This window comes from Oncorhynchus mykiss, chromosome 26, assembly GCF_057628025.1.
Source record: "Oncorhynchus mykiss isolate SJ-2025 chromosome 26, ASM5762802v1, whole genome shotgun sequence".
NCBI classification, from domain to species: domain Eukaryota; kingdom Metazoa; phylum Chordata; class Actinopteri; order Salmoniformes; family Salmonidae; genus Oncorhynchus; species Oncorhynchus mykiss.
Window position 1 is genome coordinate 2,911,640 of NC_143047.1, and position 26,912 is coordinate 2,938,551.

At 41.1% G+C, this 26,912-nt stretch overlaps 2 long non-coding RNA genes across 3 annotated transcripts in view; one reads left to right on the forward strand and one right to left on the reverse strand.

The window, feature by feature from the left end:
* The window catches only part of LOC149971349 (uncharacterized), an 812,381-nt gene that overhangs the window by 79,654 nt on the left and 705,815 nt on the right, over positions 1 to 26,912 (reverse strand). The gene's annotated exons all lie outside the window — the stretch shown is intronic.
* The window catches only part of LOC149971350 (uncharacterized), a 53,184-nt gene continuing 50,825 nt past the window's right edge, over positions 24,554 to 26,912 (forward strand). For both annotated transcript variants that reach the window (XR_016492199.1, XR_016492198.1), the window contains exon 1: positions 24,554 to 26,771. This is a non-coding gene — a long non-coding RNA (uncharacterized LOC149971350). The remainder of the gene's footprint in view (positions 26,772 to 26,912) is intronic.

Sequence of the window (26,912 nt, forward strand, 5' to 3'; positions counted from 1 at the left end):
TTTGTATCCAAATCCGGCTTTAAACGTCTTCACAACAGTATCTCGGACCTGCCTGGTGTGTTCCTTGTTCTTCATGATGCTCTCTGCGCTTTTAACGGACCTCTGAGACTATCACAGTGCAGGTGCATTTATACGGAGACTTGATTACACACAGGTGGATTGTATTTATCATCATTAGTCATTTAGGTCAACATTGGATCATTCAGAGATCCTCACTGAACTTCTGGAGAGAGTTTGCTGCACTGAACGTAAAGGGGCTGAATAATTTTGCACGCCCAAGTTTTCAGTTTTTGATTTGTTAAAAAAGTTTGAAATATCCAATAAATGTCGTTCCACTTCATGATTGTGTCCCTCTTGTTGTTGATTCTTCACAAAAAATACAGTTTTATATCTTTATGTTTGAAGCCTGAAATGTGGCAAAAGGTCGCAAAGTTCAAGGTGGCCGAATACTTTCGCAAGGCACTGTATATATACTGAGATCATGTGACACTTAGATTGCACACAGGTGGACTATATTAACTAATTATGTGACTCCTGAAGATAATTGGTTGCACCAGATCTTATTTAGGGGCTTCATAGCAAAGGGGGTGAATACATATGCACACACTACAGTTATTTCTTTCACTTCACCAATTTGAAATATTTTGTGTATGTCCATTACATGAAATCCAAATAAAAATCCATTTCAATTCCAGGTTGTAATGCAACAAGAGAGGAAAAACGCCAAGGGAATGAATACTTTTGCAAGGCACTGTATCCCAGAGGCTGCTCCTAGACGCCGCCGGCGGTGGAGAGGTATTTGGAGTGAACTTCTAGTCCGAAACAGGTGCGCACACCGCTTACAAGTGTACTACTGTCTAATGTTCAGTCTCTGGACAATAAAGTAGACGATCTCAAGGCGAGGATCTCCTTCCAGAGAGACATCAGGGACTCTAAGATACTGTTTTACAGAATCATGGCTCTGTCCGGAAATACTGTCCCCGTCCATACTGCCAGCTGGGTTCTCAGTACACCACGTAGACAGGAATAAAGAACTCTCCGGGAAGAAGGGAGGTGGTGTGTGTTTCATGATTAACCACTCATGGTGTGATTTTGATAACGTACAGAAACTAAACTCCCTTTTTTCACCCGACATAGAATATCTTGCAATCAAAGGACGACCATATTATCTCCCAAGAGAATTGTCTTCGGTAATAGAGACAGCCATATTCCCAATCAAGCCGAGACCAATGCGGGTCTCAAGGAACTGCACTGGACTTTATGAAAACTGGAAACCACATATCCTGAGGCCGCATTTATTGTAACTGGGGATTTTAGCAAAGCAAATTTGATGAAAACGCTACTGAAGTTCTGACAACACATTAACTGTAGTACTCGCATTGGAAAAACACTCGACCACTGCTATTTTCTCTTCCAGGATACCTACAAGGCCCTCCCCTGCCTTACTTTCGGCAAATCTGACCACAACTCCATTTTGGTCCTCCAATCCCATTCCTGCTCTCCTGCGCCTGACTTCCCGGCAACCAGTCACTCACCCCGTTACAACCTTGGAATTTCACCACCCTGTGAAGTTCAACCTCTGGTAGCCTAATAAACTGCATGATTTCCTGATGACTCGTGGTGGGAGGACTACAAAACATGTAATCTCGTGACATCAAGTTTACTTCGATATGATGGTTATTATATCAGCATTTGCGCATTAAACCATTTCCACCGACATTCCTCGCATAATTCATTTCACAGACACAAAACATCCCACAATGTCGAACAAACAAATGATACGTCAGCCTTTATAAAATTGTTGCGAAACTTCCTGTTTCCATCACAGCTGTTGAGATTTATTTTTATATGGTATAACTTTACACACAAAAACCGTTCTGTCCTCACATGTAGCTGAATATGCTTGATAAAATGGCGCCAGAGGGGATGGCTGACGTAACCAACTGTGCTATTTTGTTAGATTTTTTGTGTGGTTTGTAACTTATCAAGATTATACTACCAATGGGAAATTAAATGGGACATTAAAAACTGTAATCTCTTATGTTTCACCGAGGTGTGGCTGAAAGACGACACGGATAATATAGAGCTGGCAGAATTTTCCATGCACCGGTAGGACAGAGAAGCTACGTCTGGTAAGACGAGGGGCGGGGGTGTCTGTCTACTTGTCAATGACAGCTGGTGCGCGATGTCTAATATTAAATAAGTCTTGAGGTATTGTCCGCCTGAGTTAGAGTGCCTTATGATAAGCCGTAGACCACTCTATCTACCAAGAAAGTTCTCATCTATATTATTCGTAGCCGTCTATTTACCAACACAGAACGAAGCTGGCACTAAGATCGCTCTCAATCAACTCTATAAGGCCATAAGCAAAGAAGAAAATGCTCATCCAGAAGCGGCGCTCCTAGTGGCCGGGACTTTAATACAGGCAAACTTAAATCTGTTTGCAACCAGAGGAAAGAAAAATCTAGACAAAATTTACTCCACACACAGAGATGCAAACAAAGCGCTCCCCCGCCCTCCATTTGGAAAATCTAACCATAATTCTATCCTCCTGATTCCTGCTTACCAGCAACATTCGCACTGAGCTAAATCCGGACGCTTATAAGAAATCCCGCTATGCCCTCAGACTAACCATCAAACAAGCAAAGTGTCAATACAGGATTAAGATTGAATCCTACTACACCGGCTCTGACGCTCGTTGGATGTGGCAGCGCTTGCAAACTATTACGGACTACAAAGGGAAACCCAGACGCGAGATGCCCAGTGACGTGAACCTACCAGACGAGCTAAATGCCTTTTATGCTCACTTCGAAGCAAGCAACAATGAAGCATGCACGAGAGCACCAGCTGTTGTGGACAACCTTGTGATAACGCTCTCGGTAACCGATGCGAGCAAGACCTTTAAACAGGTCAACATTCACAAAGCCGCAGGGCCAGATGGATTACCAGGAAGTGTACTCAATGCATGCGCGGACCAACTGGAAATTATCTTCAGTGACATTTTCAACCTCTCCCTGACCGAGTCTGTAATACCAACATGTTTCAAGCAGACCATCATAGTCCCTGTGCCCAAGGAAGCGAAAGTAAACCTGCCTAGATGATTACCGCTGTGTGGCACTCAAGTAGGTAGCCATGAAGTGCTTTGAAAGGCTGGTCATGGCTCACATCAACAGCATCCTCCTGAATACACTAGACCCACTCCAATTTGCATACCGCCCCAACAGATGACGCAATCTCAAGTGCACTACACACTGCCCATTTCCACCTGTACAAAAGGAACACAAATGTGAGAATGCTGTTCAATGACTACACCTCAGCATTCAACAGCATAGTGCCCACAAAGCTCATCACTAATCTAAGGAACCTGGGACTAAACACCTTCCTCTGCAACTGGATTCTGGACTTCCTGACGGGCCGCCCCCAGGTGGTAAAGGCGGGCAACAACACGTCTCCTACACTGATCCTCAACATTGGTTATAGGGGTGCGTGCTCAGTCCAAGACCAAGAGGCTCCTTAACAGCTTCTACCCCAAAGCCATTAGAGTGCTGAACAATTCATCAAATGGCCACCGGATTATTTATATTGACACCCCCCCCCCCCCATTTGTTTTTTTACAATGCTGCTACTCGCTGTTTATTATCTATGCAGTCACTTCACCCCTACCTACATGTACAAATTACCTCACCTCACCTGTACCCCCCTCACCTGTACACATTGACTCGGTACCGGTACCCCCGTATATAGCATCGTTATTTTATTCTGTTACTTTTTATTATCTACTTTTGTTTATTTTGTAAATATTTTCTTAACTCTTTCTTGAACTGCGCTGTTGGTTAAGGGCTTGTAAGTAAGCATTTCACGGTAAAGATCTACACATGTTGTATTCGGCGCATGTGAAAAGTTTGATTGGATATAATTCGACAGGAAACTCAACAACACACCATTATCAAAGCTCTGGAGACAGGATTTCCATTTATCTTCAGCTTTGAGTCAGAAATTGTTGAAACTGAGAAAAAGAGACAATCACCAAAATTGTCTTGAGTCCATACATAGGTTTAGTTCAGAAGTAACCTCCAACAGTATGGTATAAAGCCTCAACAAGATGACAGCTAAATACAGCTACAACCAATGTTGCTCAATGTACAGTGTATTTAAAATTAGCACACAACTAGCATAGACTTGCATAAGAAAACAACAAGAAAGTACGTAGATTTAACATGTAAACCAACAGTGCCAAGGCTATACTAGCATTTTGCATCACAAAATAGAACTCTCCAAAATGATAATAAAATGAATTAAAGTTAACAATAAAAAGTAAATATGGAGATGCATACCAACAATGCTTCAGAAGACATACAATGATGGCAGATTGAAGAGGATTACAATAAGTAAAAGGAGTTCTGCATTAACACACTACTTCCTGATTAGCCAGGTCACATGACAGAGGTCCAGGTAACATTAAGTGAGCTAACGGTCAGCAGAGGGAGACAAGCATCTAAAAAGGTGACCATCAATACCCATGTAACAGAACAAAAACTGTGGATGGAAACGTGGTTATTGATATGAAAATTCACATACAATATTTAGTTCATAAGCATTGACTAATACACGTGTCAAACTCATTCCACGGAGGTCCAAGTGGCTGCGTGTTTTCTCTCTAGGTCAGGGGAAGGCAACCCTGGTCCCGCAGTTCAGCGGGCACTTCATGTTTTTGATTTATGCAACCTGGAAGACAAGATGTGTTTAATTTAGGTAATCACTGAACTGATCAATTAGCTCAGTTGGTCATGGCTGTGTACAGTACATAACATAATACATCCTTCAAGTGAACGGAAGCGATGCTGTACTGAACGACCAGTTGAAAAACAAGGAAGCGTTGGGTTGTGGCTTCAAAATGCACCACTGCTCTTTAAATACGTTACGCGTTGCTTCAAGCCACACACCGGCACACCCACGAGTTGGAACAAAATCCTTCAGTACCTGCGGCACTCCAGGAATAGGGTTTCCTCCTCCTGCTCTAGGGTCCTGTGCTTTGCAAGTTATTGGGCAACAGATGTCTTCTAGGGCCCATATTCACAAAGCGTCTCAGAGTAGTGACAGTGATCTCGGATAACCTCCCCATTGTCAATGTAATTGTACTCAGTGTGAAGGCAAGACTGATCATAAATTAAGTACTCCTAATCTGAGGTTGTTTGTGAATATGGAGAGTGGCCTGCCAGCAATGCAAACATGAAGTCAGCTAACAAGCAAATGAAACACTAATGTCAATGTGCACAAGCCTAATGAGTCAAATTATATGACACAGCCAATTTGCAGTGAAATTAGGAGGGGCATTTTTCTTGCCAACTTCAGTCAACAATACATCAATAAACAGGCAGGGGAACAAAAACTGCGGAATAGTCAGTAACTAAATACTCTTAAATTAACCCATTGACACGTGTGAACACACGGGTGTGATCATTCTACAGTGGTCCCTGCAGCATACACTAAAATCGGTGTGATTAGAAAACTTATTTAGAACATCCAGTTCCGATTAACGCAACAGTCGGCGTTTGAGCTGGCCACACTGTTTTTACATTTTGCAAAAACACGGTCTTTACAACATTATGTGCTCAATGCGAGCAGTTTATTTTTGGATGCAATGTTCAGACATTCACAGAAGTAGCGACAGCGTAACACCATTCTCATCCAAACTGGAAATTGTTGGCTACATTAGTCATAGCGCTAACTGAGGAAAGAGGGACCTAACACAAGCGGTCATATTTAGCTAACTCTTGGCTAAAACAAACCATTATATGAATTAGCTAATTTGTGAAGAAAAAGGAGGGAGGTTTGCGTCCGTGTATTGATTATAGAGGTCTAAATGCCATCACAGTGGGGTTCAGCTACCCACTACCTCTCATTGCTACGGCAGTGGAATCATTTCAGGGAGCGCAGTTCTTCACAAAATTGGATCTCAGGAGAGCGTATAGTCTGGTGCGTATTCGGAAGGGAGACGAGTGGAAAACCGCATTTAGTACCACATCGGGCCACTATGAGTACTGCGTCATGCCGTATGGGTTAAAGAATGCTCCAGCCGTTTTCCAATCCTTTGTAGATTCTCAGGGACCTGCACGGGCAGGGAGTGGTTGTTTATATCGATGACATTCTGATCTACTCAGCCACTCACGCCGCGCATGTGTCCCTGGTACGCAAGGTGCTTGGTAGACTGCTGGAGCATGACCTATACGTCAAGGCTGAGAAGTGTGTGTTCTCCAAACGAGCTGTCTCCTTTCTGGGTTATCGCATTTCCACCACTACAGGGTGCCGGAGGACATCGTTTCTGATCGGGGCCCCCAGTTCACGTCCCGAGTATGGAGGGCGTTCATGGGGCGTCTGGGGGTCTCGGTCAGCTTGACCTCCGGTTATCACCCCGAGAGTAATGGGCAGGTGGAGAGAGTAAACCAGGAGGTGGGTAGGTTTCTGCGGTCGTATTTCCACCGGCCAGGGGAGTGGGCAAGATACATCCCCTGGGCCGAAATGGCCCATAACTCACTACGCCACTCCTCTACTAATGTGTCCCCCTTTAAGTGTGTGTTGGGGTACCAGCCGGTCCTGGCACCGTGGCATCCGAGCCAGACCGAGGCTCCTGCGGTGGAGGAATGGGTGCAGCGCTCCAAAGAGACCTGGAGGGCCGTCCAGGAATCCCTTCAACAGGCTAGTGGACGGCAGAAAAGGAGTGCTGACCGCCACCGCAGGACGGTGAGGTGCCGGAGGTCCCTCCTCCCCCTCTGGACAACGAGGGGTCCCCGGCATATACGATAAGGGCCATTCTGGACTCGAGATGCCGGGTGAGGGGCCTGCAGTACCTTGTGGACTGGGAGGGGTACGGTCCGGAGGAGAGGTGCTGGGTACCGGTGGGGGACATTTTGGATCCGTCAATGTTGAGGGATTTCCATCGCCTCCATCCGGATCGCCCTGCGCCTCGTCCTCCGGGTCGACCTCGAGGCCGGTGTCGGCGCGCTACGGGAGCCGTACTGTCACGACTCCGACCGAAGGTGGCTCCCCTGCCCGTACGGGTGGCACTCGGCGGTCGTCGTCGCCGGCCTACTAGCTGCCACTGATTCTTTCCTCCCCCTCCTTATATGTGTTTATTCAGTACACCTGTTTTGAGTTGGGTATAATTATTGAGGCTTTATTAGTCAGCCGGCCCGCCTGGTTCTTTGTGCGGGATTAATTATTGTGACCTTCTGTTTTGTAGGTGAGGAACATGTTTGTTCCTGGTCATGCATTGTGGTTGTGAGCACCCTGTGTTGCGTTTTGTGCATTAAAGAGCACAGCATCGCACTCTGTTTCCTGCGTCTGACTCCACACCCACGACACCCGGAGCGTTACAATTATATACATTTTATGATATCAATAAACTTTGCGCCACACATAGCTGGCAATTAGCTTAGTATTAGTTCATCATAATCAGTACAAGCTTAAAAAATATATTTTCCACGCATCATATGTGTCCATTAGAATATATACAAGAATCAGAATGAATGATTTGTCTGCTTTACTTGAAAACGTGAATAAAACAGGTTAAAGGATACACCGACTCCCTGTATTATTTGTTTTAGTAGTAAGACGGAAGCTAGTTCATCCAAATACATTTCATTAATATCACAATGAAATGGTAGTCAATACTTTATTGGTTTCTAATGCAGTTGGAATCATTTAGTCACTTGTCAGTACGCTTGTAAAAATTATGATTTAAAATAACATATGTACTACAGCTTGCAATATCTATTCCACAATGCAGTTGTGAGCATACTAGGCATTCTACTTTATACAACAACATCAGTCTAACTGATTATGGATGTTGTGTTGGTTGAATGTTCTTCTGGTGTTGGGTAATGGCAGCCGGTTTAGCTAGCTTTGAAGCTGTGGCAATGTTGGTAGGTATGTTTGGTTTGGGGTGAGTGACTCTGGCTCCTTGTAGACAGACGTCTGGTACTTTCTTCACTCCACAGCCAGGTGGACAAGTCTCTCATACACTTTTTTCTCCACCCACTGCTTCGAACTCTTACATAATATTTTTTTGTACTGCAAGTCTCCTGGAAAGACATGAAGACTGATCATGAGGATAATGGGCCATTGAGATGTGCTGTATTGTTTTGTGTGAACACCCACAGTTGTGCTGTTGAGTAGACAAGCACTGCCAGCAATGGAGTGAGTACACTAACAGACCCTCTGTCCCATGCCAAAGAACTGACTGCAAGGTGTGAAAAGTTTGAGGAGCACTTGTCTTCTTGACAATTTAGTATGTCAGTAATGTTGTTTTCTCAAGAGGGTACTGTGCTTTCATAAATACTTTTTGGCTGTCCTGGCTTGTTTCATTGTCAGATGATGTTGAGTTTGAGCTTATTCCAGGCTTTCATCTAATGGGTCTACATGCTCTGCACTACTAAAGCTGGTGTCAGGGTCCTAGTCATCAGCAGCAGGATTAGTCTATAGGACACACAATAGTCAGTGATTAGCCAACAATTGACTACTTTGTCCCCATCAATACACACAAAAAATATATACAATATCCACCCACACCCCTCATGTCAATAGATCATGCATACTAACCTTCACACACAATACCCACCCCAACAGACAAGTCAGTCACCCACATCATCCCCTCTTACTTACACCTCCTTTTCTCCAATCTAGACTTCAAGCCTTGCATGAACAATCAACTGAGCCTTTATAATACAGAAAACTACAGAATAAGTTGTAGTCTACTGGTAAACACACCAACAATGACAACAAGACATGGACCATGTTTATGCCTAACGTGAACTAAGTAACTTTTGTACATTGCACTGGTCCATATAATTTACCTTATTTTAGTGCACCAAAACATAATACTCCAGATCAACTGTAACATCAATACAATTGTAAAGCACTATTTATCCAAATTCCAAAAAAATCAATGACGAGACCTTCATGATGCCCATCTCTGCGTGATTCAAGAAGGCAATGAGCTCCGTCGGGTCTTTTGAAAAATGGCGGTTAGGGAGGTGAATCCTATTGCGCAATAGTGAGAAGGGGAGATGTTGTTTGGGGAAATTGCTTTTTTCACTCGATCTGTCCAGCTTATCACCTTATCGCCTCTAAAATGTAATAAAACACTATAAAAGTTTATATAATGTGTCATTTACATACCTACTTGAAGGTTTGTGTCGAATTTGAATCACTTTAACACCGCCCGAAAAACCCGATCTTCAGAAGTAAACAGTGGCGTTTGTGAGTCATGATAGCTTGCAGTAATGACGCAGAAAATGACTAGGTTTCCCCCCTTACCCTGTCCCTTTCTTGTTTTTAAATGATGAGAAAAGTGCTACACCTGGTGGAGAGAGGTTGTAATACAGAATTAGTTGCTTTTTGCGTGCTGTACGTTATGCCATGACACGTCACGATGTAACGTACAGCGTCAGCGGGGTCCGTTTTTTTCCAACTTTTCTTCAATACTATAGAGCCATTACCATGTCAATCAGCGCTTGAATAGAAATGTAGTTCACACCCCAGATTTTGATGTCAAGACAGTCGCTACAGTCCCATTAGTTTTCTTTGCAGCCTCGTTTGAATGTTGCGGTTGCGCACATTTGTATGGAATGAGGTTAGCGTACGTTAGCTCTCGTATATTTATTTGCTCACCATGGAGTTATGGAAAGATTTTGTAGATTTTAGTAAGATATTAGGTGACACACTAATTCCTGGTGCTGAGATTGATGTTGATGCCTCTGCAGATGCTGATGGGAAACGGACGCTAAATAGTAATGTTAGCCTCTGTGGTAAGTTAGTTAGTTAGCTAGCTAATGGTTAGCTAATGTTAGCTTGCAAAGTTACATTGCCAAATAGCAGCTGCCTAATTACAATGATATGCTTTGCAATGTCTAGCTAGCACATTATGAAAGCTAGCTAGCTATGTTATGGTTTAGATAAACATATGCAGTTTGTTAGCTAACTAGTTGACATATTTTTGCTGCGCTGATCTTGGCTGATCGAATAGCTCCCTCTGAAGTAAAGGGGAAATATCTGGAATATCATCATTTTTCAATGTTCAAAGACATGACAAACCCATCAGTTGAAACTGCAGCTGCATTTTGAAAACCTCTGGAAATCCAGACATTTTTATATTTCTCACACCTCAGTATGGCAGTCCTCTACTTCCTGAAAGTGCTATGAATTCTGTATATTGTGGTTTTCTTACAACCAGACAATGTAGCTGGCCCGTTTCTACCGGTGAGATGTATTTGTAAACGTTCGTATTTGAGTGTAGTTGATGAAATTCTCAAATTGTTATGACACGTGATATGTTAATAATAACATTTGAATTAACATACATGGTGAAATGGAGCAACGGTGAAATATCCCTTTCATTTCACACCCAATTTGGCATGCTCCTATAAACGTCACATGTTGGTGATCATGGATATTTTTAGATGAAAATGCCCTCATTGGCAGAAGCAAAAATAGGTCAGAGATCGCAGTGTTTTTTGTGGGAGACTGCAACGAATGTGAAGATTAGGTGACTGTCATTGGAAAAGTTCAGTCTCAACAAAAAAAAAACATTCAAAGAGTAACTTGTTTCTTGTCAGAGAGAAACATTTAGATTCAACAATGCTGTGTCTGTCGTTGGAAAAGGTATGTCTCAAACAAGAGGAAGCATTAATTATTCCATTTTAGAGAGAAATGTTAAGCTTCCATGTTCAGAGAATGCTCCACAAACTTTATTGTACTCCCGAGCCAACATGCTACTTTAGTTGCTATGTATGCGTGTATGTGGGGAAGAACATTATGATATAGTATGGTTAAACCTTTTTCCCCACTTCATTTAAAGGAAAGTGGAATTCCACCATTCTTACATACAGTATTTTCTGGGGGGATATATAAAGACAGGACAGGAGGGGGTTATTATAGGTTAGAGTGGATATAGAACTTTGAGTGCATACAGGGCTCTACAGACCCTGGTTCGATTCCAGGCTCTATCACAACTGGCTGTGATTGGGAGTCCCATTGGGCGGCGCACAATTGGCCCAGCGTTGTCCGGGTTAGGGTTTGGCCGTGGTAGGCTGTCATAATAAAAAATAATTTGTTCTTAACTGACTTACTTTACTATTTGTATTGTTGATTACTTTGACTTTTTATTCACTACATTTTACTCAATTGCATTTTCCCTGACACCCAAAGTACATTTTGAAGGTCCATTCACACACTTATCAAGAGAACATCCCTGGTCATCCCTACTGCATCTGGTGGACTCACTAAACACACATGCTTCGTTTTTTAAATGATGTCTGAAGTTTGGAGTGTGCTCTTGGCTATCCGTCAATTTAAAAAACAAGAACATCGTGCTGTCTGGTTTGCTTACTATAGGGATTTGAAATTATTTGTACTTTTGGTACTTTAATATATTTTAGCAATTACATTTACTTTTGATACTTAAGTATATTTAAACACAAATAGTTTTAGACTTACTCAAGTAGTATTTTACTGGGTGACTTTCACTTTAACTTGAGTCATTTTCTATTATTAAGGTATCTTTACTTTTATTCAAGTATGGCAATTGGGTACTTTTTCCATCCACTGGCTGAAGATTTTTTTTTTTTGTAGTTTGCCTTTAACCCTAGCCATGCATAAACACCTAGTTTCGTCCTTTAGACTTACTGACACTTCTCGCGTCATCTATTCCTGGCCTTGTGTATTTATGACATGACAATGTTTAGATCCGAAAGAAGAAAGTACCAAGCTTTTTTGCCCTATGAAAAATCCCCCAAAAATCAATACAAGTGTGTGTGTGGCAGCAGTGTGCAGCCTGCCAGAGAAATCACTCTGTTTAAATACCATATCCCTGTCTAAACAGCAAGTCTATTTCATCGGGCAGGATAATCCCTGCACTCACTCAACTAAACCTAATTCACAGTGCTCAGGGGCTGTCTCTTTCTCTCTGCACTCTTTCTCTCACTTTCTCTCTGACTTTATGGCTCTTTGGGGTTGGAGGCTGGTGAAGGCTTTTGGCATCTCACACTATTCATGGATGCCAAGGGAAGCAATGCATCCCCAAAAATTGGACCCAAAAAATGTAAATACAAAAATTATTATTGTCTGTGTTTTCATAATTTTCCTTAAATTCGGAAGTGGCTGAATGTATCTCACAGGAGAAATCATCCCTGCGAGGGAAATAGCGCTCCTAAGTATGTGTATCCCATGTATCTGACGCTGTCTGGACAAAAAGAGTATGGCATGCCCGTAGCATTTGATTGATTGATGCCAGTGAGCATTTGGCCTCCTTTGATAACTTAGCCAATAACTTAGCCAATAAGTGTTGAGCTGAGCTGAACTGTGGGTTGTCATGGCACAGCAAAACTTCCCCTCAAAGGAAACCAGTTTGGATTTGATTGGTGTGAAGCTTAATCCAATCAAAAGCAAAACGGCATTATCAAACGTCTGTTTCTGGTCTACTTGTGTTGTTGTCCTGCAGTTGCTAGCTAGCTAAAATCGTCCATTTCCTAAGCCATTGATGGAAATGGGGATTTGGATTTAACTAGATTCTCCGTACAGGCCAATGATCACAACGGCAATTCTATTCTAACCATAAATTCATACATAGTCTCAGGCCAGTGGAACAATTTAAAATCAATATGTAGCCTAGATGTAGTACATTGGTTCCTCCTTTAAAAGTTGCGAGCTTACGCCGCGGGACTTGGAGGTACCCAGCGTCACGGCTTCATTGCTCCAGACCACCGCAGGGAGGTGTTAGAGCACTCATTATGCATTTGGGTTACAAGGTTTTTATATGACCAATCATAACGAGTGGTTCAAATGATGAATCTGACGTTATGCCACCCGTCGCTGGTGACTTTCTTCAGCAAAGATGTCTGACAAAAACATTACGGTGGATGCAAATGTAAGTAATTATAATGTCATAACGAGTCAAGCAAAACTTGTACAATTGAGAGAAATATGTTAGTTATTGTAGAGAAAACGATTGTGCATAATTTTTTGTCTTAAAATAAATTTACAAAAATCGGTATTTAGCAAGTTTTATTTTCAGTCATATCCAATACCAGGTGTATCAAACTCCATTCTTTGAATGATGCTGTGTCTGCATGTATCTATTTCAATTATACACTTCAACAGTGTTTACCACTCCTGCTCCTGGGACATCAATGATTACACATTGTAACTATGCAATAGACTAAAAACATGATTTAAGTAAAGACTGATTTGTAATTCATATATACAAAGAAAAAAACAGTACACTACACATCCGATGCATATCTAACTCCCTTCATCTGTATTAATCTGAGGAGGTTCTCCGAGCCATGTGGACGATTAAAAACAGTACAGCAAAGTTTATTTTTAACCAGTGTTTTAGAGCATATTACCATTTCCTGTGAATAACCAGACCTTCACACAAACTTGCTAAGCTGAAGTCTTGACGCACAACCGAAGGTGCTGCCATATCCTGCCAGCACGCCCACAAGCGAGCCACTCGGGTGGAGAATGACGCATGGAAGAGGGCGAGGAACGAGATGGGAGTAACAATACAGATTATTTGCTCTCAGACCAGCATAATAATGTAATGAAACAAGCAGGGAGCAGGTTTCAAACCCTCAACATTCTAGCCCGAAGTCCAGCACGCTATCGACTGTGCCCAAATGTATTAATTGGGGTTGGGGTCTATTGTGGCAAAAAACAATATTAATTTGAATCTTTAACAAGTGGAAAGGGGGAAAGGTATTATTCGTTTTTCACAAGCGTATCAGGCTGTGCATTCTGCTAACAACATTTCTAGGATGGGCTATTAGCTAAACAATAGACTATTCAACCTTTACTAAAGAATTGTCTAATAGCCGAGCTAGGTGGGAACCCCCCTCCCCTACTTGCAACAAATAATTTGTATCTACCTACACACGGTTAATGTTCTGAAAAATGTATATTAATAAAAGTATATATATATATGATAGTAACAGTGCCTTAGACCGCTGCGCCACTTGGGAGCCATGACCTATATACAGTATAAGAAAGATCAGGAAACTTTTTATTTAAATGTATTTAACCCCTTATTTTTGGCTCTAAACAGGCTCCATACACTGTATGCTTCCATAAATGTTTTCGACTGGTACCTTCAGATGAGTCTTGTGAGACCTGTGGGCAGCCAATATGTATGTGAGAGTCTTACCTTTACACAGATCGGTCATATCAGAAGATGGCAGATTGGCGTTACCGAATTCAGACGAGTCCCAATACGCTTTTGGGGGTCAAAGAGCAGAACACTTCGGACGCTGCAGACGATTTTGTGCAAAAAATATTGTTTGGTCTGACACCGCTCTAGCTCTGTCACCTTTCACTGCGTATGTGGGGGATTGAGACGTATCCAATGTAAAACAAAACAGATATCTATAGCATTAACTGACAGATTGTTGTATTATTCTAATTGGATTTCCGCAGGAGCGCGGACATCAACCTTCGGTTGTTTTGCATACTCCGTGTACAATGTACAGTATTTACAAAACCCTATGGGTCAATTGCAAAGAAAATTGAGAACCGTCTTAACACAAGATTACCTCTCGTTAAAACATCAACATGAGCTAAAATCACCCGCAGAGCTGATATCAGTTGCAACCCCTATTGGCAAGCATGTTGCCGCTCCTTAAAGCTGAGTGTTAACTTTAAGTCATGGTTGTTGCCAACATTTTTTCGAGACAATTTAGCCCTAGGTATCATCTTTGGTATAAATTAAACCTAATATTTGAGCAGGCTAAGCATAAATGTAACTATTTTACAATAATTCCATACAACTGAAATTAAGTATTTCCTCTTTAACCACAGAGAATTTACTGGCAATTTACTCTACATTATGAATGCAAATCCATTAATAAAACATAATTGGGGTCTTGCTTGGAAGTCTGCTGCAGTGATACTTGTTTTAAAATCTGGTGACCCAACACTGGTGGAAAATTACTGACCTATAAGCATTCTCATATAAGCAGTGCTATCAAAGCGTATAGCGGAAAGATGGGTGGCTGATCATCTGACTGATCACCTCATTCAGGGTAACTTCATACATCAAATGCAATTTGGAGTCAGAAGTAACCATTCTACCGAAACAACCAATTGCTCTTTTCTGGAGAGCATTACACTTAAACTGGACATAGATGGTGATTTCAGCACAGTCTTTTTGGATATTAAAAAGGCCTTTGATACTGTGAATCATGAGGTCTTCCTATCCAAACTATCCTCCCTTAATGTGTCCACTGAAGTTATTAGTTGGGATGTATTCCTATCTAACAAACAGAAGTCAAAGTGTTTGTCTGGGGAACACTCAGTCAGACTCAATTTATTATAACATTGGGGTCCCACAAGGGTCAAAATTAGCCCACCTTCTGTTTACCATCTATTTAAATGATCTCTCACTTGCTTGCCCAGAAGTTAACATGCAGATCTATGCAGACGGTACAGTTCTGTATGTATACTTAAAACATAGACAACTAGTTGTTAAAAAGTTAACTGAAGCTATGGTACATGTTTCAAAATGGATGACACATTTCTGCCTGCATATAAATATTGATAAGACTGCATGTAGTTCTCTAAAAAAAAATCAATTGATTCTTCTCAATGAGCTGTTCTTGTTAAATATGGAGAATCTGAAAGTTGTGTCTAATTTCAGGTATCTCTGCGTCATTTTGGACTCTAACTTGACATTTAAGAAACGTGAAGAAGATGGTTAACACGGTCAAGTTTGGATTATCCAACTTTGGGTTTATAAGACCTTTCCTTCCTTTGGAGGCTTCCAAACTATATATGCATGCTATGATCTTCTCACATCTGAGATATTGCCTCACATGCTGGTCACAAGCAGGAGCTACTATTCTGAAACCAATTGAATCACTCTACAAACAAACACTTAAGATTTTTGATAAGAAACCAAACAGTTACCACCATTGTCATATAATTTACAAACATAATTTATATAGTCTGGAAAGCGTTAAGCAGTATGTAGATGCAAGCTTGGTCTTTAAAGGTCCTGCATGGTCTTGCACCTCCACCCCTATGTCGGCATATCATGCTCAAGGAATGCACCTCCAGGATAACAAGGGCAGTAACTAGAGGGGATTGTGTTGTCCCTTTCTGACAGAGTAAAACTGGCCAATCGGCCTTCTCTGTTAGAGCTACAATATACTGGAATGCAATGCCCATGGACTTGAGAAGCTGCAGTGATTATTGTATTTCAAAATGTTAATTTAAAACATGGCTCAAATCAAAAACCTGTACACATGAGTTATGTGTGGTTCATCATATGTAAAATGAAAGTTGATGATAGTGTTGTTGTTGTTGTTAAAATGATGTATTATTGGATGTAATGTATTTGTATTTTGTATTGTTTTAGTGAGTATTTGTATAATGGCTGTTTAAAGGCCCTTACCTGCCCAGGAACAATGGGTGCAAATTAGCTTTTGGCTAACCGTGGCACATTGACGTTGCATTGTTCTAATATTGATGCTGATTAATGTGCATAGTCTACTTTAAATAAATAAATAGAGTATGGTCATTTCTTATCAAAGGAAAGTAGAATACAATATAGTTAAGTGTAGTAAAGTACACCAGTACAGTCTCATAGTTCTGTACTGTACTCTGATCTACTTTCCTGTACTATAGTCTCTTACATTTCACTGGGTCTGCATTTTTACAATAAATATTTTTCAATGTTCCTTATAGGTTAATATTTCATTATGGGCAGGAGTAGAGCACCTAGATGCATCTGTCTATGCAGCTAACTCGTTTGAAACAGTAACAAGAAGAGATCAACTGATCTGCTGGTTTATTCTTATTATTTTTGTTGCAAGCAAGTTTGTTTTAACACGCAGGTGTACGTAATCTCCCTTTGGTAGTGTTTTAAGAAATCCAGCATGAACCTGCAGCTGCACTTTAAGATATGCCTGTTGGTTGCAATTGACCCATTTGGGTTTACATATAAATATTCAGTGAGATTTGTATTTCTTCATAAATCTAAGCCTGGATCTTCCTTTTTCTCATCATTGACTACTGTAACAGCGGAATGTTGAGTTGTTGATGATTGATTACTGAAGACTGACAAGGAAGTGTGGGGTCTACATGTCTATATTGTCTGTCTCAATCCCATTATTTAAATGTTTTTATTTTTATTATATTTTTCACATTAGGTCTAAACAACGCCAGATTTGTATGTATTAATAGACTGAATGATATACCATAACACATAAAAAGAGGAGATGCTTGTCTTAATCACAGCTAGCATAGCATCCACTGCGAGCTGAAGTTGATCGAAGCTACGTGGCCTAAGGTTAATCATGTGGTTAACACTGTTAATTGCAACTCTGTGCATACAAATGATCTAATAAGCCTCACCTTTTGACTTGCGTCTAATATATTACCAAAACATTACTCATTATCCACTGGGTGGAAAACCCTCATAAAGTGCTGATGGTTTACGTAATACTTTGATGTGCATCCTGGTTGCAATTAAAAATCATGTTTTTTAACTCTCGCTTGCAGAGTTAAACAGATGGTAGCTTATTAGCGAAACATACAATTTAAAAATAAGTGGAAACATGCTAAACTGAGAGCAAAGTTTGTGAATCCATACAGATGGGCAATGTACGGTTTCTATATTAGGACAGCTTACAGTGTGTATAGTACTTCATGGCCCCATCTATATAATACCTCATCAAAGTGATGTTTACAGAGCTAAAGCCCTTGAAGTAATTGCTACCAACAGCGATGACAAATACATCTGCACTTCCTCAATTTTATACAGGCACATGCTAACATGCCCCCCTTCCTTTCAACACACACATCCTTCCTGGGGCTAATTTAAATCAGCAGACTGTGATTAATTTGGTGTGTGCGCACGTGCATGTGTGTGACTCAAGATAACACTCTAATGCTCAGTGTGATGTCATTGGACCTCCAAGAGCTTGATTATGATTGTAAAGTGATCTCCTAGAGATTCCATTATCGTTAAACTTTCATTATTAATATTTTACCCAGTTAAGTTATTTGGAATGTGGGCGTAACATTTCCTATGGAGCATTACATAGGTTTGGAATACATCCAACTCAAATCAAATTGTATTGGTCACCTGCACATGGTTAGCAGAGGTTAATGCAAGTGTAGCGAAATGCTTGTGCTTCTAGTTCCAACAGTGCAGTAATATCTAACAAGTAATCTAACAAATTCACAATGACTGCCTTATACACACAAGTGTAAAGGAGTGAATAAGAATATGTACATATAAATATATGGATGCACGATGGCCGTACGGCATAGGCAAGATGCAATAGATGGTATAAAATACAATATATACAGTGGGGAGAACAAGTATTTGATACACTGCTGATTATGCAGGTTTTCCTACTGACAAAGCATGTAGGTGTCTGTCATTTTTATCATAGGTACACTTCAACTGTGAGAGATGGAATCTAAAACAAAAAAAACAGAAAATCACATTGTATGATTTTTCTGTAATAATTTGCATTTTATTGCATGACATAAGTACTTGATACATCAGAAAAGCAGAACTTAATATTTGGTACAGAAACCTTTGTTTGCAATTACAGAGATCATACGTTTCCTGTAGTTCTTGACCAGGTTTGCACACACTGCAGCAGGGATTTGGCCCATTCCTCCATTCAGACCTTCTCCAGATCCTTCAGGTTTCGGGGCTGTCGCTGGGCAATACGGACTTTCAGCTCCCTACAAAGATGTTCTATTGGGTTCAGGTCTGGAGACTGGCTAGGCCACTCCAGGACCTTGAGATGCTTCTTACGGAGCCACTCCTTAGTTGCCCTGGCTGTGTGTTTCGGGTCGTTGTCATGCTGGAAGACCCAGCCACATTTCATCTTCAATGCCCTTGCTGATGGAAGGAGCTTTACACTCAAAATCTCACGATACATGGCCCCAATCATTCTTTCCTTTACACGGATCAGTCGTCCTGGTCCCTTTGCAGAAAAACAGCCCCAAAGCATGATATTTCCACCCACATGCTTCACAGTAGGTATGGTGTTCTTTGGATGCAACTCAGCATTCATTGTCCTCCAAACACGACGAGTTGAGTTTTTACCAAAAAGTTATATTTTGGTTTCATCTGACCATATGACATTCTCCCAATCTTCTTCTGGATCATCCAAATACTCTCTAGCAAACTTCAGACGGGCCTGGACATGTACTGGCTTAAGCAGGGGGACACGTCTAGCACTGCAGGATTTGAGTCCCTGGCGGCGTAGTGTGTTACTGATGGTTGGCTTTGTTACTTTGGTCCCAGCTCTCTGCAGGTCATTCACTCGGTCCCCCCGTGTGGTTCTGGGATTTTTGCTCACCTCTCTTGTGATCATTTTGACCCCACGGGGTGAGATCTTGCGTGGAGCCCCAGATCGAGGGAGATTATCAGTGGTCTTGTATGTCTTCCATTTCGTAATAATTGCTCCCACAGCTGATTTCTTCAAACCAAGCTGCTTACCTATTGCAGATTCAGTCTTCCCAGCCTGGTGCAGGTCTACACTTTTGTTTCTGGTGTCCTTTGACAGCTCTTTGGTCTTGGCCATAGTGGAGTTTCGAGTGTGACTGTTTGAGGTTGTGGACAGGTGTATTTTATACTGATAACAAGTTCAAACAGGTGCCATTAATACAGGTAACGAGTGGAGGACAGAGGAGCCTCTTAAAGAAGAAGTTACAGGTCTCTGAGAGCCAGAAATCTTGCTTGTTTGTAGGTGACCAAATACTATTTTTCCACCATAATTTGCAAATAAATTCATTAGAAATCCTACAATGTGATTTTCTGGATTTTTTTTGTCATAGTTGAAGTGTACCTATGATTAAATTATAGGCCTCTCATCTTTTTAAGTGGGAGAACTTGCACAATTGGTGGCTGACTAAATACTTTTTGCCCCACTGTATAGGGGGGGGGTGCTCCCTCTTCTTTTTCCTGAAGTCCACGATCATTTCCTTTGTTTTGTTGACGTTGAGTGAGAGGTTATTTTCCTGACACCACATTCTGAGTGCCCTGACCTCCTCCCTGTAGGCTGTCTCGTCATTGTTGGTAATCCATTTTATTGATTATTTACGTTCAAAAATACCTAAAGTTGTAGTACAAAAGTAGTTTGAAATGTTTTGGCAAAGTTTTCAGGTAACTTGAGATATTTTGTAGTCACGTTGCGCAATTAGGAACCAGTGATTTTCTGGATCAAACTTGCCAAATAAATGGACATTTTGGATATATGTCGACGGAATTAATTGTTCAAAAGGACCATTTGTGATGTTTATGGGACATATTGTCATTTTCCCAACAATAGTTTACAGACAGGTTATTTCACTTATATTTCACTATCACAATTCCAGTGGGTCAAAAGTTTACATACACTAAGTTGACTCTGCCTTTAAACAGACTGGAAATTTCCAGAAAATGATGTAATGTATTTAGATGCTTCTGATAGGCTAATTGACATCACTTGAGTCAATTTGAGGTGTACCTGTGGATATATTTCAAGGCCTAAGTTCAACCTCAGTGCCTCTTTGCTTGACATCATGGGAAAATCAAACAAAATCAGCCAAGACCTCACAAAAAAAATTGTGGACCTCCACAAGACTGGTTCATCCTGGGAGCAATTTCAAAACATCTGAAGGTACCGCGTGCATCTGTACATACCATTCAGGAAGGAGACGCATTCTGTCTCCTAGAGATGAACGTACTTTGGTGCGAAAAGTGCAAATCAATCCCAGAACAACAGCAAAGGACCTTGTGAAGATGCTGGTAGAAACAAGTACAAAAGTATCGATATTCACAATGAAACGAGTCCTCTATCGACATAACCTGAAAGGCCGCTCAGCAAGGAAGAAGCCACCGCTCCAAAACCACCATAAAAAAAGCCAGTCGACAGTTTGAAACTGCACATGAGGACAAAGATTGCACTTTTTGGAAAAATGTCTTCTGTTCTGATGAAACAAAAATATAACTGTTTGGCCTTAATGACCATCGTCATGTTTGGAGGAAACTGGGCCGTCTTGCAAGCCGAAGAACACCATCCCAACCGTGAAGCACGGGGGTGGCAGCATCATGTTATGGGGGTGCTTTGCTGTAGGAGGGATCGGTGTACTTCACAAAATAGATGGCTCATGAGCAAGGAAAATAATGTGGATATGAGTATAACAGAACTGATTTAGCAGGTGAAAACCTGAGAAAAATCCATACAGGAAGTTGTTGTTTTTTCCCAGTTTTGTAGATTTCTATTCAATGCCATTACAGTATCCATTGACTTAGGACTCCATTTGCAGCTCCTATGCCTTCCACTAGATGTCAACAGTCATTAGAAATCGTTTCAGGCTTGTATTCTTATAAATGAGGGAGTAAGACCAGTCTGAACGAGTGGACCCGCAGAGTTTTTTCAGGCGCATGTCCATTTCTTGTTTACCTTTTATATTGATGACGTTATTGTCCGGTTGAAATATTTTAGATCATTTAGGCTAAAAAAACATCCTGAGGATTGAATACATCGTTTGACATGTTTCTATGAACTTTGCGGATACAATTTGGATTTTTTGTCTAATTGTTTTGACTGAGTTTGAGCCTGTGGATTACTGAAGAAAATGCTTTAACAAAGGTTTTTGGATATAAAGAGACTTCATTGAACAAAAGGAACATTTATTGAGTAAATTAATGTCTTCTGATTGCCACCATATGAAGATCATCAAAGGTAAGGGATTCATTTTATCTCTATTTCTGAGTTTTGTAACGCTTCTGCTTGGCTGGTTACTGTCTGTAATATTTTGTAAACTGGGCTATGTTCTGGGTTAGGTAAGTTCTGGGCTAGGTATGCTTTTGCCGAAAAGCATTTTATAAATATGACACTGTGGTTGGTTCAACAAGAAGTTCATTTTTAAACCTATGTAAAATATGTTTTGTTTACTGAATTTTTATAATGAGCTTTTCTGTAATTGAATTTGGCGCTCTGCAACCTCACTGGATGTTGGCCAGATGGGATGCTAGCGTCCCACATACCCTAGAGAGGTTAAACAATTTAAAGGCAATGCGACCAAATACTAATTGAGTGTATGTAAATATGCATGTAAGTAAATGTAAGTGTAAATGTGCTGAAATATATAATTATCTCTACTATTATTCTCACATTTCACATTCTTAAAATAAAGTGGCTATCCTAACTGACCCAAGACAGGGAGTTTTTACTAGGATTACATGTCAGGACTCAGAAAACTGAGTTTAAATGTATTTGGCTAAGGTGTATGTAAACTTCTGACTTCAACTGTATCTGGGGAAGGGTACCAAAAAATGTCTGCAGCATTGAAGGTTCCCAAGAACACATTGGCCTCCATCATTCTTTAATAGAATACGTTTTGGAAACTTTGGCCGACAAAATGGGCAATCGGGAAGGGCAATGGTCAGGGAGGTGACCAAGAACCCAATGGTCACTCTCACAGGGGTCCAGAGTTCATCAATGGTGATAGGAGAACCTTCCAGAAGGACAACCATCGCTGAAGCACTCCAACAATTAGGCCTTTATAGTAGAGTGGCCAGATGGAAGCCACTCCTCAGTAAAAGGCAAATGACAGCCCGCTTGGAGTTTGCAAAACGGCACCTAAAGATTCTCTGGTCTGATGAAACCAAGATTGAGCTCTTTGGCCTGAATGCCAAGCAGCATGGCTGGAGGAAACCTGGCGCCATGCCTACGGTAAATCATGGTTGTGGCAGCATCGTGGTGTGGGGATGTTTTTCAGTGGCACGGACTGGGAGACTAGTCAGGATTAAGGGAAAGATGAACGGAGCATGTTTTCATGTCATTGGTGTATCGTGTGTAGATTGCTGACGGGGAAAAACAGTTTCATGATTTTTAGAAGAAAGTTGTAATGTAACAACATTAGGAAAAAGGAAAGGGGTCTGAAACCTTTCCGAATGCACTTTAAATAGTTTCTACTTTATTGAAAATAGATAGCCTTTTATCAATTATTGAATTGGGATTTCAGTTTACTTCCTGAATTGGCTGCCTTAAATTCAAATTGACCCCAACCCTACTGAAAGGGATAATTTCACAATCTTTAAACTTGACTGCTGTTTTTAAGTGAATTATCCGTTTAACTCACTGTTGAAACTTTACACACCTAATTACGTTAATTCCACATTCAGCATGTACACTATATACATTAAATCATTCCATATCCATTAAATCTCTACTTATCAATTCCCTCTTCACCATTTAAACTCTTACGTACACCTTCCCTTCACGTTCTGAACAGTAATAGCAGTATGCTTGTGACAAAGAGTTCTATGCCAATATGGTCTCTCACTGGTTATAACTATCTTTTAAGGCCCTAGCAGTGAAAGCATATCCATTTGACATTTTAAGAGTCCATCTGTTCAAACTATTACCACAACATAAAAACAATTACCACAAATCCATCTTCTGGGAACATCCTGAATCGGAGGCACTACTACACACTAAAGAACCTACAAGAGGTTCCATAAACTATGGAACTTTACGTAAAATGTAGGCTTGAATGGAAGCCTTTTGGCTCCAAAGCACAGGTCCCAGGGGCAATTTTTTTATGTATTTTTTGGGGGGGAGATGTGACAGAACAGGGAAGGTTCTGGGTTTCTGGTGGTTGATAGTGGCATTTAGTGACTCCTTGGGTGGCAAGTGGGAGAGTGTGGTTTCTATGGCAACATCAGTCAAGGCTCCAGATACCTGATACCCACCAACTGTGCCCAGGGGTAATGCTGGCGGTCCCCAAAGGTCCCTTCCAAGGACGAATTAGTAACCAATGCCAGTAAAGAGGAAGGTTGGACGACCGGTTTGAGTCTAATGTTCAGACAACTTAAAGGGATTTTACACTTTTAAATCAGTGTAAGACATTTTAAAGTAGTCTAATGTGAAGATGAAACCAAAACCCACGCCATCAGTTGTGTAGATCCAGCTATATGCCTCCACTACAAATTAATGGAAAAGATGAGCCCAATAGAATACGACACAGTTAGACTATGCTCATCTCCATTAATTTGGGATTGAGGCATGTAGCTGGATCTACACAATATATGGACATTTGTCTACCTTTGAGAGATTTGGACACTGAAAGTGTGTCTACTTTTGAGGTCTAAAGATGTTTGATAGACTTTCATTTATGAGTGAAATTATCATTAGATCCCAATAGAATTGACCATGGGTAGATTTTTAATTGAATTAAATAATGACTTGATTAGTGTGCCCATGTTGTTCACAGTACATCCAGGATATTTATATATAATGTAGAAACAAATCATTATTTGGATAAAAGCAGCAAAACACAATTTCTGTTCATAGTGCATATCTATAAATCTATCGCCACAAACCCAGATGAAGCCAAATTCTTTACCATTACCCATAAATTAATTAACTACATGCAAGACGCATTTGCATGAGTTACATTGTGTCTTGTTCAATAAATCTGTTAGATTTACGACAGACTGAGAGAAATTAATATAAAGCCCGGCCAAGCATTTGACAGGCGAAGACATTTTATTAAGAATAACATTCCCAATGAACAATGGCAGTTCTAGAAGGAGAAAGGAAGAAGACAAAAACATTGTCTTGCTACCTTAATGATCCAACAACACCACCTTCCTGTCTTGGCTTAAGGTAAATGGAAGCTACACCGACATAGCAGCAGAAAAATGTGTAAACAATAGCTAGGTTTCCATCCAATTGGATGTCCGATTTTCATGTGAATATTCTAAAGTACTCAAAGAAAATACGTTCATTTTCCAACCAGTAATGTGTTTCCACCAAACTGACTTGTTGCAGATAAAACTCAGTGATTGATCTGGAGGGAACCAAGCACAGCTCATCACTTGGCCAATACCACCCCTATGGTGGTGAAGTATGGTGGCAGCAAAGACTGGGAGACTGGTAAGGATCGAGGGAAAGGTGAACAGAGCGAAAGACAGAGAGATCCTTGGTGAAAATCTGCTCCGGAGAACTCAAGACCTCAGACTGGGGGCAAAGATTCACCTTCCAACAGGTCAACGACCCTAAGCACACAGCCAAGAATCCTTGCATCGCAGGAGTCTCAATGTCTTTGAGTGGCCCAGCCAGAGCCCGGACTTGAACACGATCGAACATCGCTGGAGAGATCTGAAGATAGCTATGCAGTGATGCTCCCCATTCAACCTGACAGAGCTTGAGAGGATCTGCAGAGAAGAATGGGAGAAACTCCACAAATACAGATGTGCCAAGCTTGTAGCTTCATACCTAAGAAGACTTGAGGCTCTAATCGCTGCCAGAAGTGCTTCAACAAAGTACTGAGCAAAGGGTTTGAATACTTAAGTAAATGTAATATTTCTAATTTTGAAAAACCTGTTTTTGCTTTGTAATTAAGGGGTATTGTGTCTCTATTGATGAGGGGGAATTTCAGAATAAGGCTGTCATTTAACAATTGAAGAATTTAAAAATTGAAGTGGTCTAAATACTTTCCGACTGCACTGTAGGCTTTGCAGGTAGGCTAGTCTACATGTTGTGATTATTATGGATAAGAGCAATAATATTTTTTTCTTGTCAAAAGGCAGTCAAGCATCGATTATTATGTCACCAGAATAAGACCCTCAATATTTATTGCAAAGGAGCATCAAATATCGACATAACCTGAAAGGCCGCTCAGCAAGGAAGAAGCCACTGCTCCATAACCACCATAAAAAAGCCAGACTACGGATTGCAACTGCACATGGGGACAAAGATCGTACTTTTCTGGTCTGATGAAACAAAAATATAACTTTTTGGCCATAATGACCATTGTTATGTTTGGAGGGAAAAGGGGGAGGCTTGCAAGCCAAAGAACACCATCCCAACCATGAAGCATGTGGGTGGCAGCATCATGTTGTGGGGGTGCTTTGCTATAGGAGGGACTGGTGTACTTCACAAAATAGATGGCTTCATGAGCAAGGTAAAGTAGGTGGTTATTTGAAGCAACATCTCAAGACATAAAGCTTGGTCACCAATGGATCTTAAAAATGGACAATGACCCCAAGCATACTTCCAAAGTTGTGGCAAAATGGCTTAAGGACAACAAAGTCAAGGTATTGGAGGGGCCATCACAAAGCCCTGACCTCAATCCTATAGAAAATGTGTGGGCTGAACTGAAAAAGCGTGTGCGAGCAAGGAGGCCTACAAACCTGACACATTTACACCAGCTCTGTCAGGGGGAATGGGTCATAATTCCCCCAACTTATTGTGGGAAGCTTGTGGAAGGCTACCCAAAACATTTGAACCAAGTTAAACAATTTAAAGGTAATGCTACTGAATATAAATTGAGTGTATTGTGGCAAAGAAGGGGGTTGAGTGATAAATGGCAGATATGTGAGAGCAGAACTAATAAACGGGCTCTGCCCGATCACTAAAATGGCCACCCCTGTGAGAACTACAGATCACAAAATGGCTGACCCCCAAAACTACAAGTCCCAGAAGCAAGGGGAACCCTCAGAAGGTGGAGCCGACACACAGATAAAGGGTCAAGAAAAACCAGGAAGAGAGAGAGAGAGTGCTGGAAGGATCTATGAACAATAGAGAAAGAGACAATAGAGATTGGCTGGATTTACCGTGTATGAGCTGGATTGTTTTGGACTTACCTGTTGGCGTTTGGACCTGGACCTACCGAGAACCCGATTCGTGTACCGAACCCTGCTATCCTTGACCTCGCCTACGGCCTGGGTGGACCAGGACGGAGAAACAAACACACAGGTACTGTCCTGTTCGAAATAACTCTCATTCTTGGGTGATTTGGTGACAGTTTACCACTTAATTTGTGACAAACGCTCCTAACCTTGAAGAGGTTTGCCACAGTATGTAAACAAACATCTCACCCACTGGGAATTTGATGAA